General features: G+C 34.8%; 1 long non-coding RNA gene across 1 annotated transcript; it reads left to right on the top strand.

Moving 5' to 3' along the window:
• The first annotated feature begins 5,191 nt into the window (after positions 1–5,191).
• LOC138701332 (uncharacterized) lies at positions 5,192–15,416 on the top strand. The gene is made up of 3 exons (XR_011332508.1): positions 5,192–5,319; positions 10,883–11,085; positions 15,311–15,416. It is a non-coding gene; the product is annotated as an uncharacterized lncRNA (long non-coding RNA).
• Positions 15,417–17,210: the final 1,794 nt, after the last annotated feature.

The following is a 17,210-nucleotide window of genomic DNA, read 5'->3' as shown; positions in this document are numbered from 1 at the left end:
AACTAGATGGGGTACATGGCTAGAAGCAGTTGAATATTATGCCGAACATATAGACTCTATTAACAATGTTCTCCTTGCATTGGACTCTGAAGATGCAGTCTCAATTGATACTGCGAAAACAGTTACCTGTGACATAAGTGTGAAGAATGACTTAGCTCACATTCAGCATACATTTTCATGCATCATAAAAACGCTCAAAAGTCTCCAAAATAGGCACCTTTCACTATCTGAAAGTTTTGAAATTATAAATAGTACTGTGGAACAACTGAATCGTGGTAGAGGTAAAGTTGCAGATGCAGTAAGAGCTAAGGTGGACACTGTACTTTCAAAAAACCCTGGATATGAAGAACTACAAAAGGTTGTTGCTGTGATGAGTGGTGAATCAACAGTGAAGATTAACTTGGACTTATCCCCAGCAGACATTGTGAAATTGAATTATGTACCAGTTACTTCTTGTGACGTCGAACGCTCTTTTAGTCAGTATAAATCTATCCTCAGAGACAATAGAAGAAGATTCACTTTTCAGCACTTGAAAGAAATGTTTGTAACCTATTGTTATGGTAACAGACAATAAAAATTGTGTTTTGTTGAAACTACATTGGAAGATAAGGTACGTCCATTATATTTTTTGTTTAGTTTGATTAAAATGTACCAATATTTAACGTACATAGTCATTTTTTTATAATTTTAAGTCCATATTTAATTCCATATTTTGGTAAAAATCCATATTTAATTCCATATTTTGGTAAAAATAACTACATATATATTTACATATTTCATATATTTTTAGTCCATATAAATCCGTTCCCTGGTCATCAGGCTATAGCTTTCTTCTTTCTTAATAACCAATTACCTGTTTAAAGATTTTAGGTACAGTGGCCTAAATCTGAGCTACCGAAACAATTAAAAAGACACGTAGAAATGCAACAAAAAGTGCTGAATTATACTTAGGAGTGGATTTTACACGTAGTGTTCCTAAATTAATTTCTGAATTTCTAAAAATAAAATTTTACTACATAGCATCATCAGCAGGGAAGAAAATTTCACGCTTCACCTACATCTGAATTTGGGTAAAACAAATCCGAAATTTTAGATAGAGTAATTTTTACAATTTAGCTGCACAGCCAATCAAAAGAAACAAATTTCATGTCTCAAAGCAACAGTGCCATTCGGTTCATATTTGTTTTATGGTCAAGTTAACTCCAGTAGTCAAATTTTTCTCAGTTTACAGTATGAAAAATAGTTCATTTCTTAGGAAATAGGAAGGGAGTACACCACACGGTATATCCTGTAAGACCTTCCCTAAAAAATCTTGCCCCTCAAGCAAAAACTGAAATGATAGTACAAACTCCACTTCCACAACGGTCTTGTGGAAGTATTATATATAATTACATAGAAGTAATAATACTCCATTTTTGCATATTTTCAGTAATTATTTAAATAATTAATGAAATCAGAATTTGCCAATTCATTTACAAGGTTGTATATTGATACACGAACAGACAAGTCAAAAGACATGTTTCGTTTATCAAATACCTGTACTGAAAACATGTCTTACATACTTACTTAATTACTTACTTACTTACTTACTTACTTACTTACTTACTGGCTTTTAAGGAACCCGGAGGTTCATTGCCGCCCTTACATAAGCCCGCCATTGGTCCCTATCCTGAGCAAGATTAATCCAGTCTCTACCATCATATCCCACCTCCCTCAAATCCATTTTAATATTATCTTCCCACCTACGTTTCGGCCTCCCCAAAGGTCTTTTTCCCTTCGGCCTCCCAACTAACATTCTATATGCATTTCTGGATTCGCCCATACGTGCTACATGTCCTGCCCATCTCAAACGTCTGGATTTTATGTTCCTAATTATGTCAGGTGAAGAATACAATGTGTGCAGCTCTGCATTTTGTAACTTTCTCCATTCTCCTGTAATTTCATCCCTCTTAGCCCCAAATATTTTCCTAAGAACCTTATTCTCAAACACCCTTAATCTTTGTTCCTCTCTCAAAGTGAGAGTCCAAGTTTCACAACCATAAAAAGCAACCGGTAATATAACTGTTTTATAAATTCTAACTTTCAGATTTTTTGACAGAAGACTTGATGACAAAAGCTTCTCAGCCGAATAATAACATGCATTTCCCATATTTATTGTGCATTTAATTTCCTCCTGAGTGACATTTATATTTGTTACTGTTGTTCCAAGATATTTGAATTTTTCCACCTCTTCGAAAGATAAATCTCCAATTTTTATATTTCCATTTCATACAATATTGTGGTCACGAGACATAATCATATACTTTGTCTTTTCGGGATTTACTTCCAACCCTATCGCTTTACTTGCTTCAAGTAGAATTTCCGCGTTTTCCCTAATCGTTTGTGGATTTTCTCCTAGCATATTCACGTCATCCGCATAGACAAGAAGCTGATGTAACCCATTCAACTCCAAACCCTGTCTATTATCCTGAACTTTCCTAATGGCATATTGTAGAGCGAAGTTAAAAAGTAAAGGTGAAAGTGCATCTCCCTGCTTTAGCCCACAGTGAATTGGAAAAGCATCAGATAGAAACTGGCCTATACGGACTCATTTTAATTAAGACACATTTTAATTAATCGAACTAGTTTCTTGGGAATACCAAATTTAATAAGAATATTATATAAAACTTCTCTCTTAACCGAGTCATACAGCTTTTTGAAACCTTTGAATAACTGATGTACTGTACCCTTATACTCCCATTTTTTCTCCAATATCTGTCGAATACAAAAAATATGATCAACAGTCGATCTATTACGCCTAAAACCACACTGATGATCCCCAATAATTTCATCTACATATAGAGTTAATCTTCTCAAAAGGATATTCGACAAAATTTTGTACGACGTCAACAAAAGTGATATTCCTCGAAAGTTACTACAGTTAGTCTTGTCCCCCATGTCTTTCCATAAAAATTTCGAAATGGATTTTTTGTAACATTATACTTGTTCCATAGGTTGTATCATTCTTCTGCTTGGTAACTATGGCTTTTTATTTCTCAGGTCAAATAAGCCAGCCAGTGTTTCTACAACATTTTCTGCTGCAAGTTTACCTACAAAGTCAGAATCCCAAGTAAGACTACAGTTACGAAGACCATCTGCTGAATCGAAGAAATTGAGGGCTCCTAGTAAGTGTTGTTGATCAAATTTGTAATTGTTACCAGGCTTTTCTACAGAGACAGCTCTGCACAGTGGAATTGGACAACAATGAACAGGGCAAGAAGATTTTTTATATAAAACAAATTCAACATGCTCTCATCAGAGTAGATTATCTCTCAAAAGCCCTGAAACACTCTTCAGTGTACAAGATGTCAGCGATATGGTCACATTAAAAACTTTTGCCATCTCACACCACGCTGTGTGAAGTGTCCTCAAAATCATCACTTTTCTGAATCGCTACACGTAGAGAACCAACATGTGTAAACTGTGGAGAAACATACTCTGCAAATTTTAAGAGTTGTAGTTATTATCTTAGCTTAAAGAAAAAGTCTGATTCAAATCCTCCACAGCCTAACCTTTCCTAATCTTACAGCAAATTCTCCTTCTGCCTCGCCATCTATACCGTCTTGAACACACTCTGTACCCATTAAAACCAATGTTACCAATATTTCAATCAAGATACTTCTCCTGATGTTATTGGAAACTTTCAATTGATAACTTCCCTCAAACCACACCTACTACTGGTTAAAACTTTCCTCCTCCAACTTGTCACAGCCTTCTTAATAATGAACATTAAAGCCAATAAAACGTTCTCTGAACTGATTATTTTAAACTGGAACGCAAATGAAATCAAAGCAAGTGAGGAGCCTTCTTAGAATTTCTCTCTCGGCACAATGTAGCTGTAACATGTGTTGCTGAGACTCATCTTATTCACCCAGAGAAGTTTACAGTTCCTGATTCCAATATTTATAGACCTGATTGTGTTGCTCCTGAAGCTTCTGGTAGTGTGGCAATTATAACTAGGAAAGATATACAGCATCACTAAATACTTCTACCAGAATTGAACTGTTTTGAAGACTATGCTATTAAGATATCTTCACATAATCTTTCACGATTTACTATAATTATTACTTCAGCATATAAACCACCAAAAGTACGCTTGAATTCTCAAGATGTCGTTAATCTTTTTTCTGATACTGCACCAACAATACTTGTAAAGGTATCCCCGTAACATGCCAAGAAGGCACTTGGGGGGCATGGAGGTACCGTATCTTATAAATATAGTTAATTATAGTAGCGATTTTCTATTTAATATGATAAAAAACTAATCAACTAAATAATATACCAATTAGTGTTTCACATTAGCACTTGTTATTATAATTAACTATACTCTTAAGTCATACAAAGTGTTGAAAGTGTGTAATCAAGATTTATAATAATATCTTATTGATTATTTTCACTGAAGTTCTACTAAGAATGTGACGGTATGTAAATAATATAACATTACCAGTAGTCTATATATTAATAAAAAAATATTGCTATGTATATTATATCCAAACATTTTGTAATACAACATTTGAAGCACGAAGCAAGCAAGGTTATGTCATGAGATAAGTGCCGTAAGTGTTGGTCTATTAGGAAATAGAAAATAACAGAAATGTGACGGCCTATCATAACGTAGATGTATGTGTGATTGAAAAGAAATGAAACAGACCATATAAACATATGAATGAATGAATTGTGTATAAAATAATTTACATGAATTGCAAACTTAATTAAAAATAAGAAATTAAAGGAAATACAATTTTTAAAATGCAGATGAAATTATTGTAGGCTACTGTTATTATCAGACAGCGGATTTTCGGTCCCAATACTAAATATCAGGTGTACCGGTACGTCAGTTGCATGCAGATCACTGAACTTACTGCTACGTACTCTCGATACACCAAGGGATGCCTTGTCACTGTGTAGGGACCGAAAATTCACTGTCTGGTTATTACTGGTACCCATATAATACACTGAAAATAAACAAAACTTGAAATAGCTACTTAACAAACTAAACAAACGAATGAGGAATAACAATAGCCTACAATTTCATCAGCAATTTAAAATTGTATCTTCCCTCAATTACTTATTTTTAATAATTAATGCTTTCTTTTCCCTTTCTCACTTAATAAAACACACAGTGCAGTAAAATATTTTCTGTTGTTATTACAGCCACTCCGAAGCAAGTTGGTGCGGGGACTGTAGAGGAAAATAATGATTATCAATTGGCATTGCATATAATCAAATTAAAAAAGACTGGTATGATAGCAGGTATCGATCGACTATGGCTTATGGATCGTAAGTATCAGTATTTTATTTTCTCTAGATAAGAATTTCATGTCTAGTTTATCTGTTTTATCTGTATAATCTGTTAATTATTCATTACTCTCTTTCGTTGGTTTTGTTTATGGTCAAGAAATCTATATACATTTTAGTGACTGTCTCCTTTTAGACTATTATAACGTAAAAATTGCGGCTTTTAGAAGTCTACTGAATATAATTTTTCTACTGTGTACATCATAGGTCTCTGCGCCTCACGATATTTTGTTCTGCAGAGACATCTGCATTCTCAGTAGAGATGTTGGCCAACTAAGCGAGGAACTTGGTAGGTCGAGGAACAATTTATCGATAGTCTCTGGGATGGCTTAAGGCCCAGGCAATCACCGGTTTGGCAAGTGCGTCCCTTGAGTAGTACCAAAACACCATTTCTGATTGTACAAGCGTAGCTATTTGTCTGAACAAGAGTTCGATTTAAGTTGTTCATAGGAGGTGCTCAATGTGACGTCCATTCACTGATTTCTTGCATTAAAGCTATAAAGCAAAATACCTACCTTCATTACTGTTGCACATAATTTTTTTTTTCTCCAAACAATATTAATAATAATGTAGGACTATCTTGTTTTTACCTAATCTCTGTTAATTAATTTATTTAATGTCTTGTAAACGGAAAATGTATTATATATCTTATTATTTATTGTGTCTTTTGGTAGTTTTACTATTCTTTGAAAACTTAAGAGTGTTAAAATTAAATTCATACTAGAAATCAATTAAATTCATACTAGAAATCTTATTTGTGTGTGTATGTGTGTGTCCGTGTGTATTTTTTGCGTTTGTATCTAATGACGAACCTATAATCTGTAATAGACTGTACAGGGAATGAATAAATACAATACAATACAATACAATACAATGTATTCTTCTGCTCCTCGGCGTAGGGAATCACGCACTCTTTGAAATTTGTTTAATACGTTAATAAGAAAGTCCTGATAACGATCCCCAGTTAATCTCTGTGGTAGCACGTATCGCCCTATTAATCTATCACTAAGAATACCTGCCCATAAGTTGACTGAGAATCGGTACTGATGCCTTGTTTCTTCAACTGCAGGGGGATTTTCATCAGCCTACACATGCTGATTACAAAAATTCACATCATCTCTGCTGAACCCCGCTCATATCTGCAACGTGATTTTTGTTTTCAGTATTCCTTGTGACGTATCATTATTCCATGCCAGGGTTGTCAACTACAGTATGATTATCTGGTAGTCTGCTGTAATGGAGGGCAGAGGAATGCATTGCCATGAATGGACGCCACATTGAGCACCTTCTATGAACAAGTGTTCAGATCTCAGAAAGTATGTGTTGTAGGACCCATGTTTATTAGACATTATTTTTTTGTTTTGATCATACTATCACCTCCTAAAATATTGGATACTTTTATTTAACACTCTGTATAAACTTGGATCAAAGTAGATACTATGGCTAAGAACTGTGCTTGTGCTTTGGTTCCTCTTGTCGTATAAAGTAGGATATTTTAGGTCCATATTTATGATGATACAATTTGAATGTATTGCGATTTTTATGTATGAGATTTAATATGGTAATATAATAGATTTATTTAATTTTCAGAACATTAAAATCAACGAACAAAAGTTCGGATGAATAATCAATTGGTTTATTAAGGCATATTTTAATTATTCTTTTCTCAACTAGTATTAGTGGAGTGAGATTAGAATTATGAATATGCGCCTAGTATGTGAAATCAATCGTTTTACTTCCTCATCTTGTGGAGGAATTTTTTGCCTTCTGATATGATACGATATATATTTGTCGCTATGCACTTACTTCCGATGAGATGGTACTTCACAATTTTGTTGTTGTTGTTTTCGAATGCCAGGCATTTGACAATAAAGTCATTTGACCTCTTGCACTCCAATATTTTTCAAAGATATTATCACGGTCAGCCACTGAAGCACATTTTTTGAGGTGTTCCGAATCCATTTCTTGGTTTGAGTTGCACAATGGGCAGTTAGGGGACTGACATATTCTAATTCTATGCAGGTGTTTGGCCTGTTACCAATCTAAATGCAGTTATAGACGATTTTCGTGGTAAATCGGGAATTAACTGTGGATTATGAAGCAGAGAGTTCCATTTTTTCCCTTGAGATTGTGTTATCAAATTTTTTTTTGTTGAAGTCTAAGTATGTAGATTTAATAAATCTTTTCACAGAGTAATACGTAGATTTAGTAACAGGTCTGTAAGTAGCAATGCTGCCCTTCTTTGCTAGTGCATCCGCATTCTCGTTTCCCAGGATTCCACAATGGGATGGTATCCATTGAATACAATTCTTTTATTGAGTGATATTAATTGAGAGAGCATTTTAGTTATTTCTGCTGTTTGAGATGAAGGTGTGTGTTTAGAGACTATTGATAGAATAGCTGCTGTGGAGTCTGACAATATAACTGCATTTTTAAATTTATTGATGCAGCATAGAAGATTCCTAAGACTTTCACTTATTGCAATGATTTCTCCATCAAAACTTGTTGTTCCATATCCAAGAGATCTATAAAGTGAAAAGAGACAGCACGTGACACCTGCACCGGCACCTTGTTCTCTGGAGATCAAGGATCCGTTGGTGTATAAATGATGCCAGTTTTGTGGAGGGTACCTAATATTAATTGTCTCTAAAGACAATTGTTTCATTATTTCAGTGCTTACTTCTGATTTCAATATTTATTCTGTTAAATTTAGATTATATTCTTTATTTAATAGAGTTAAAGGGTTTGGTTTAATTTGTAAGCATTCTTTTAAATTCGGGATATTGATTTTCTGCTTTAATTCTTGAACCATGGATATGAAACTTTTTTGAGTTTTCAATCTACAGAGAGGACTGTATGAATGCCAATTGTTTCCTGGTAATCTGATAAGTTTTTCATATTGAATCAGTGCTTTTTCTTCTATTGTCATTTTGATGCTTTTAATATTAGTGAGGAATCTCATAGAATCTATTGGAGTTGTTTTGATTCCACCAGTAATGAGTCTGAGAGCTTGGTTTTGAACATATTCTATTTCGCTTATGAAAGGTATACAGTGCCATCCCAGCTTATTAAATAGCAAATTTATGCATGTCGTAACTTACTTCATTCTCTCTTCCATTCATTGTTTTCTTTAAATGTATCTTTGTCACTTTTCGTTCACCAGCCTACATATCTATTATTTCCCCACTTCTCCACTACTGTCCCTCACACTTATATCCTCCTCTCACATTACTTCACTTGCTATTGATATTCTTGTCCCTCCTAATATCTACTTTTTTCTTATATTTTCTCCCACTGTTTCTCCACTACACCAACGTCTTAAATGAATCGTTTATTTCTAAAACTCCACAAGTGACAAAAACAAAACTTTTGGGAAATCAATAAAAACTGTTTATTTTCATTACCGGTACTTTTATTTTTATTTAACAATATTTTCTTTAAGTCCGGACTTAAAGAAAATATTGTTAAATTAACAAAACTTATCGGAACAAAAATGGGTATAAAATTTATTTTTATTGTCATAATGTGTTTAACAACTGATATTAGTTGCTAAATATGAGGTTTGTTCACCATTAATTGTGTTTTATAATATATATAAAGGCCCCAAAAAAATTAAATTAATTAGGATGTTATGGGTTTTTTCCAACAAACAAACTGAAACTAAGCAAAGCATTGCCTTTTTCCAAATATCAGAGTGAATGAAAATAAGTATGAACAAACTTTATAATCTATGTAAAAACTATAGTATTAAATCACAAAAAATTAAAGTTCTTTTCTGTTGCAACAGACATTTTTATTATAATAATAACGAGAACTAGGCAAAATATGCATGAAGCTAGAATCACTCGCTGCAAAATCGTGTCAAAGAGACTGATCTTCGTGTGCACCACATAGCATGATATCTATCACAACTCTTCAGGCATAGTTCACAAATGCAGTATTCTGCCGGCAGGTGGAAAGTCTTTGTCCTACACAGTTTGTGATGGAATCCATGAACCGCGAAGCGGGTCATCATGTGTCTCAGCTCGTAGCCCACGGCCATCCATTCTCTTGTAGTCATTGCGTCTGTCGTGTAGAAGTCGCTCCAGATTTGCAGTCTTTTTTTCTTCTAGTTCTGTCACTGTCTCTTCGTATGCCTGTGTGGATGGTAGCTGTAGCTGCAGTCGCAGTTCCTCTAAGTAGAATGGCTCCCTTGCCAGCTCATACGTAAGTCGTGATGGGGTGTATTTCGATATGAACAGGACTCTTCCAATTAAATCATTAACAGAAAAAAAAATAATTAGTATAAAAATTATAAATTGAAAATGATAAGTAATTTATTTTCAGTATTTGATCCATCAACAAGTATAATAAATTTATCATTAAATGATACTACATTTCATGCTGTATAAGCATCGGGGTAATCGGAGTATCGTCGAGGTATACCAGCTAATCCAAGAAAATGTTGTGGGTACTTTGCCTTTACTGCTTCGATTGCCTTGAGGTCGCTTCTATCGGGTGTTCCCATATGAGTGTTAGGCCATATGTAACTATTGGTGAGATTTTGGCGCGAAATAACTTTAATGCTGATTGCACTGATATCTGTCCCAGATGACTGATGTCATTCGTGGCTCTAATCGCAGCAATTGTTTTATCTTTTACGTGTAGCGTGTATGTGGTTCCTGTGGTCTGAAAAGTTATACCTAGATACTTAAAGTGATTCACTCGAGCTGCGTTCGGGCTTGGGTTGGATCCCCCTTTGGACTTTGGTTTCTTCGGAGGTTTTCCCCAGCCGTGGGATTGAAGCCGGATGGTCTAAGGCGAGTCCTTGGCATCAACCCCTTTGATTTGATTACCCCCTTTGATTTGATTACCTGGTTGGGTTTTCCGAGGTTTCCCCCACCGAAAAGGCAAATGCCGGGTAATATTTTGGCGAATCCTCGGACCTCATCTCATCTCACTACATCTCGCCAAAATGTAAAAAAAATGTAAAAAAAATTGTACAAAATTGTAAAAATTGTAGAAAATTACTAAATTGTAAAACTATAAAAATTTGTAAAAATTGTAATTGTAATATTGTAAAATGTTGACATGTTCCACATCTTAAAGCTTCATTGCTCATGTAAGATCTATGGAATAAAATAAATGAATGAATGAATGTAGCGGTTCCCCTTCTAGATATAGAATGTCATCTGCTGCTGGTCTACCTCCTTTGCGGAAAGTCATTGTCACAGTCTTCCGCGGGTTCAGGTGAATCTCATTTGTGCGGGCCCAGAGCACTAGCTTGTTTAGAGTTTCCTGCAGTTCTATCTTGCACGTTGATGTACATTTTTATTATCAGGACTTATTATTTTTCTAGTCTTTGCTTCCATTGTCATTACTACCTTTGTTGGTGGCAGGCCATGTGTACAGTTCTGTGTAGAATTCTTTCACTGTGTTCTTTTAAGGTATTTCTGATATGCATTCTACTAGCTGCCACCTCCCATTCAAGAAAGTGTACACTCAGAAGAGTTTGTACTTTGAAGTTCTTTTTAAATAAAATTATATTATTTTATTTAAATTATAGCTGGAGTAAAAGAACAGCCTACTGGCAAGCCAACAATACCACAAAAGGTCCTGTATTCACGATTGATGTCTATTAATGTATTCAATGAGAAATCCATGTCAAATGAACTTCTCTCAGGATTATCATACTTCTCGCAAACAACATCACCCATTGAAGCTGCTAAGAAAGGAACCAAAGTCAAAGCAGCTTTCACATGGGGGCAGGTGAGTTCATTAATTAAAACAAATGTGTACCGATACTGGTAATAAGAATGATTTATATAGTTGTTGTTGTTTTTTAATGCCAGGCGTTTGACAATAAAGTCATTTGACCTCTTGCACTCCAATATTTTTCAAAGATATTATCATGGTCAACCACTGAAGCACATGTTGAGGTGTTCCGAATCCATTTCATGATTTGAGTTGCACAATGGGCAGTTAGGGGACTGATATATTCCAATTCTATGCAGGTGTTTGGCCAAACAATCATGGCCTGTTGCCAATCTAAATGCAGCTACAGACGATTTGCGTGGTAAATCGGGAATTAACTGTGGATTATGATGCAGAGAGTTCCATTTTTTCCCTTGAGATTGTGTTATCAAATTTTGTTTGTTGAAGTCTAAGTATGTAGATTTAATAAATCTTTTCACAGAGGAATACGTAGATTTAGTAACAGGTCAGTAAGTAGCAGTGCTGCCCTTCTTTGCTAAGGCATCCACATTCTCGTTTCCCAGGATTCCACAATGGGATGGTATCCATAGGAATACAATTCTTTTATTGAGTGATATTAATTGAGAGAGCATTTTAGTTATTTCTGGTGTTTGAGAGGAAGGTGTGTGTTTAGAGACTATTGATAGAATAGCTGCTTTGGAGTCTGACAATATAACTGCATTCTTAAATTTATTGATGTGGCATAAAAGATTCCTGAGACTTTCACTTATTGCAATGATTTCTCCATCAAAACTTGTTCCATATTCAAGAGATCTATAAAGTGAAAAGAGACAGCACGTGACACCTGCACCGGCACCTTGTTCTCTGGAGATCAAGGATCCGTCAGTGTATAAATGAAGCAAGTTTTGTGGAGGGTACCTAATATTAATTGTCTCTAAAGACAAATGTTTCATTATTTCAGTGTTTACTTCTAATTTCAGTATTTCTTCTGTTAAATTTAGATTATATTCTATATTTAATAGAGTTAAAGGGTTTGGTTTAATTTGTAAGTATTCTTTTAAATTCGGGATATCTGTTTTAATTCTTGAACCATGGATATGAAACTTTTTTGAGTTTTCAATCTATAGAGAGGACGTATGAATGCCAATTGTTTCCTGGTAATCTGATAAGTTTTTCATATTGAATTAGTGCCTTTTCTTCTATTGTCATTTTGATGCTGTTAATATTAGTGAGGAATCTCATAGAATCTATTGGAGTTGTTTTGATTCCACCAGTAATGAGCCTGAGAGCTTGGTTTTGAACATATTCTATTTCGTTTATGAAAGATGAAGTAAGTAAAATTTATCAGCAGTATGTCAGCACTGGCTGTATAAACATTTTGTAAATAGTGTTCAAAGTATTCCTAGAGCATCCCCATTTCTTTCCTGCTAGTCTTTTTAGAAGGGAGAATCTTTTACGAGTTTTTTCAGATCTATATAGTAGGCCCTACCTAAAAACACACAATTCCTTTTTTGATGAAGTCGAATTTTTACTCTGTCATGTCTGCAATGTTTGTTGGGTTTAATATAAAAAATGGGAGAGACATATCTCACGGGATTTTGCATGGAAACTGGACACAGCTACTTAGCCAAGAGTCTCCACCACATTGGTATTCTTGAGAGTCCAGAGTTCATGCTGGCAACATTATGGATTCCCAGCCTCTGCCTACTTGTCCAGCTTTGTCAAGAGCTACTTCAGTGGAGAGATACTGTAGGAGGCAAGAGAAAAGCTGAACCTCCTCTGAAACGTCTGTAAATTAGCAGAAATAGTGATTAACCTCAATTTTAATTTAATTTAATTTAAATGATAATAGAAGGAAAAGCTCTGATTCAATATGAAAAACTTATCAGATTACCAGGAAACAATTGGCATTCATACGTCCTCTCTATAGATTGAAAACTCAAAAAAGTTTCATATCCATGGTTCAAGAATTAAAACAGATATCCCGAATTTAAAAGAATACTTACAAATTAAACCAAACCCTTTAACTCTATTAAATATAGAATATAATCTAAATTTAACAGAAGAAATACTGAAATTAGAAGTAAACACTGAAATAATGAAACAATTGTCTTTAGAGACAATTAATATTAGGTACCCTCCACAAAACTTGCTTCATTTATACACTGACGGATCCTTGATCTCCAGAGAACAAGGTGCCGGTGCAGGTGTCACGTGCTGTCTCTTTTCACTTCATAGATCTCTTGAATATGGAACCAGTTTTGATGGAGAAATCATTGCAATAAGTGAAAGTCTCAGGAATCTTTTATGCCACATCAATAAATTTAAGAATGCAGTTATATTGTCAGACTCCAAAGCAGCTATTCTATCAATAGTCTCTAAACACACACCTTCCTCTCAAACACCAGAAATAACTAAAATGCTCTCTCAACTAATAACACTCAATAAAAGAATTGTATTCCAATGGATACCATCCCATTGTGGAATCCTGGGAAACGAGAATGCGGATGCACTAGCAAAGAAGGGCAGCACTGCTACTTACAGACCTGTTACTAAATCTACGTATTCCTCTGTGAAAAGATTTATTAAATCTACATACTTAGACTTCAACAAACAAAATTTGATAGCACAATCTCAAGGGAAAAAATGGAACTCTCTGCATCATAATTCACAGTTAATTCCCGATTTACCACGCAAATCGTCTGTAGCTGTATTTAGATTGGCAACATGCCATGATTGTTTGGCCAAACACCTGCATAGAATTGGAATATATCAGTCTCCTAACTGTCCATTGTGCAACTCAAATCAAGAAATGGATTCGGAACACCTCAAAATTAGTGCGTCAGTGGCTAACGATGACAATACCTTTGAAAAATATTGGCGTGCAAGAGGTCAAATGACTTTATTGTCAAATGCCTGGCATTAGAAAACAACAACAACAACAATTTAATTTTTGTTTTCTTGTGATGTTATATTTTTTATTAATCTGTATCACTGTTCTCAGGATAATGATTGCTTCCAATAGTCTCTGCATTTAATCAATAAAATAATTAATAAATCATTGATTCTGGTTCACGTTAACACTTTGTTTAAAAAACTTAAAATTGTTTAACGACACGTTAAAAGTAATAAAACTTTTAAAAAAGTTTATGTACCTTAGATAGACTGCCCGTTTCGACGCCGGTTCTGCGTCATCTTCAGTATCCTACGAACTACAGTAGTTCATAGGACACTGAAGATGACGCAGAACCGGCATCGAAATGGGCCGTCTGTCTAATGTACATAACCTTTTTTAAAAGTTTTAACACTCAAACGTGTTGTTAAACAATTTTAAGTTAATTAATAAATATTTAGATGTTGAAGAATTTATTCTTCAGCATATTCAACATAAATCCAACTTAAGCGGACAGGTACACTATTGGCCTGCAAAAATTTATTATTCATTTTTTTTATCTCTCAGCTACTATAAAAGCAAAATGAACAAAACTTTTCTTGCTTAATATAAATGCATTACACTTTATAAAACACTATTCAGAATATTAAAATAGCTACTAATTATCTGTAAAATAATATCAAATTTGCGTAACTTTTTTTACAACCGTAAAGTAAGTTATTTACATAATGAAATATACAATTAATTAAATATCTGCATGATTCTTTTACAGAAATATTTTAAAGAACTACATCAACAACATAGTCTAGGATCTTTTACCTGTTCCTTCAGGAAATATTTTTTTCCTAATAAAAATTTTAGAAAATTTAATATTGAAAGTAACAATTAAGGAAAAAATATTTCTTGGAGGAATAGGTAAAAGTTCCTAGACTATGTTGTTGATATAGGTCTTTAAAACATTCCAGTGAAAGAATCATGCAGATATTTAATTAATTGTATATTTTATTATGTAAATGCTTTACGGTTGTAAAAAATTATGCAAATTTCACATTATTTTACAGGTAATTATGTTGTTGTTTCAATGCCTTGCATCTAGCAATGAAGCCATTAGCATCCGTGCTCTTCAATACTTCTGGGCTATGTTTTCTGCAGATAGTGCATCGCAGGTCTTCAAATGGCTCTGACAATTTGGGAATTTTGTCGAACTCTAACAATAAGTAAATGGAGCGCAGTGTAGCCAAATATGAAAGGAGGGGGAGTGGGGAGTGTGTGTGTGTGTGTGTGTGTGTGTGTGCGTGCTCGAGCTGTTCTTTAAATTGAGCTACAAAAATTTCCATACCAGTACAATTTTTAATCAAAATTTTATTAATTTTATATTTTCTGAAGCTTGATCCTAGCAAATTTGGAGACCTCCTGGTACAAATCTGCTCCAATCTGAAAGAAACAATGAAGGAAGAACCTCGAATGTTGGAATTGACGTCTCCAGTTTACGTTTTTGGTAATTATATGCTCTTCAACTTCATTATGATTTGTCATTTACGGTTACTCAGTCCTTTAATTGGAGACAGAAAAGTTATACGACTTATATGTCTCCCACATACAGTACTTTCTTGCAAAAAAAGAAATGTTTTTTTAAACAAATATGAGAATGATTCTGCACATAATCCAGTCAAAATTGCAAATTCTTAAATGGTAATTGTATTTTCAAACATTATATTAAATAAGACACTTTAACATTGCATAAATGACACTGATTTTTGAGAACAGTATGCTACAAACCGTGATTGATTTAAAATACATGAAACCATATCACTTTTCAATCATTATTAAATGTAACATGGTTATTTAATTTGAAAGATATTCAGGAGATCACAGGAATTAATTAATTAGGTATTTAATTAATAAGAAAATAAACGCCATTTTTTGCATTACAGGAGATGTACACGGCAATTACCAGGACTTAACATCTTTTGAAAAAGTCCTATTGCACTTAGGTGCCAGCGTGACACCTGCAACCATACTCTATCTTGGGGACTACGTAGATCGAGGACAATATGGAGTGGAAGTGGTGGCACGACTGTTTGCTCTAAAAGCCAAAAATCCAAACCAGTTTTTCCTTCTAAGAGGAAATCATGAAATACGGCTCGTACAAATTCAGTTCACCTTCCGTACGTAAGTATCAATGCAGACATAAGGTAAAGTTATTCTTTATGGCAGTGGTTTCAGTTTAAACAGAGCACAATCTACTCAATCATTCCTCTCCCTTGTTTGTCAGAGGAAAATACAGGAAGTAGCTTGTATATATTCATGTGACCCATTCAGCGCTGAAGTGGAATAGTTATGAGTAGTCTCAGCTCCACAAGTAAAGAACCCTGGTCCACACCGCTTCTACATAGATGATGGTGATTGACAGACCAGTTAGAGGAAGTTTTCTTGCTAAAATTTCAGCTGTTGCCACGTTTGCTCCTGGCTGAACTCTTTCAATGTATTTTCTTTTGCAACTGATTGGATTCTTTTCAATTTACTTTCTATTTACGAACAAATTAAATCAATTTAATAATAATAATAACCTATTGTAACCCACTATTCATTACCTACGCATTACTACTCACTACCCATCATATAATACTGTTTACTGCTCACCACTTGTCAGTATGTTCAGTGTCTACCATTCATCATCCATTATCACTACTACCTGTCATCAATTGCAACTCATCTTCCATCACCTACTACTACTCACCACCTGTCACCAACTGCAACTCATAACTTACTCACCACCTGTCACCAACTGCAACTCATCTTCCATCACCCACTGCTAACTTACTCACCACTTGTCACCAACTGCAACTCATCTTCCACCATCCACTGCTAACTTACTCACCACCTGTCACCAACTGCAACTCATCTTCCATCATCCACTGCTAACTTACTCACCACATGTCACCAACTGCAACTCATCTTCCATCACCCACTACTAACTTACTCACCACCTGTCACCAACTGCAACTCATCTTCCATCACCCACTGCTGACTTACTCACCACCTGTCACCAACTGCAACTCATCTTCCATCACCCACTGCTAACTTACTCACCACCTGTCACCAACTGCAACTCATCTTCCATCACCCACTGCTAACTTGCTCACCACCTGTCACCAACTGCAACTCATCTTCCATCACACACTGCTAACTTCCTCACCACCTGTCACCAACTGCAACTCATCTTCCATCACCCACTAGTAACTTACTCACCACCTGTCACCAACTGCAACTCATAACTTACTCA

This window comes from Periplaneta americana, chromosome 6 (genome assembly GCF_040183065.1).
Source record: "Periplaneta americana isolate PAMFEO1 chromosome 6, P.americana_PAMFEO1_priV1, whole genome shotgun sequence".
Taxonomy (NCBI): Eukaryota; Metazoa; Arthropoda; class Insecta; order Blattodea; family Blattidae; genus Periplaneta; species Periplaneta americana.
This window is presented reverse-complemented; position numbering and strand designations above follow the sequence as displayed.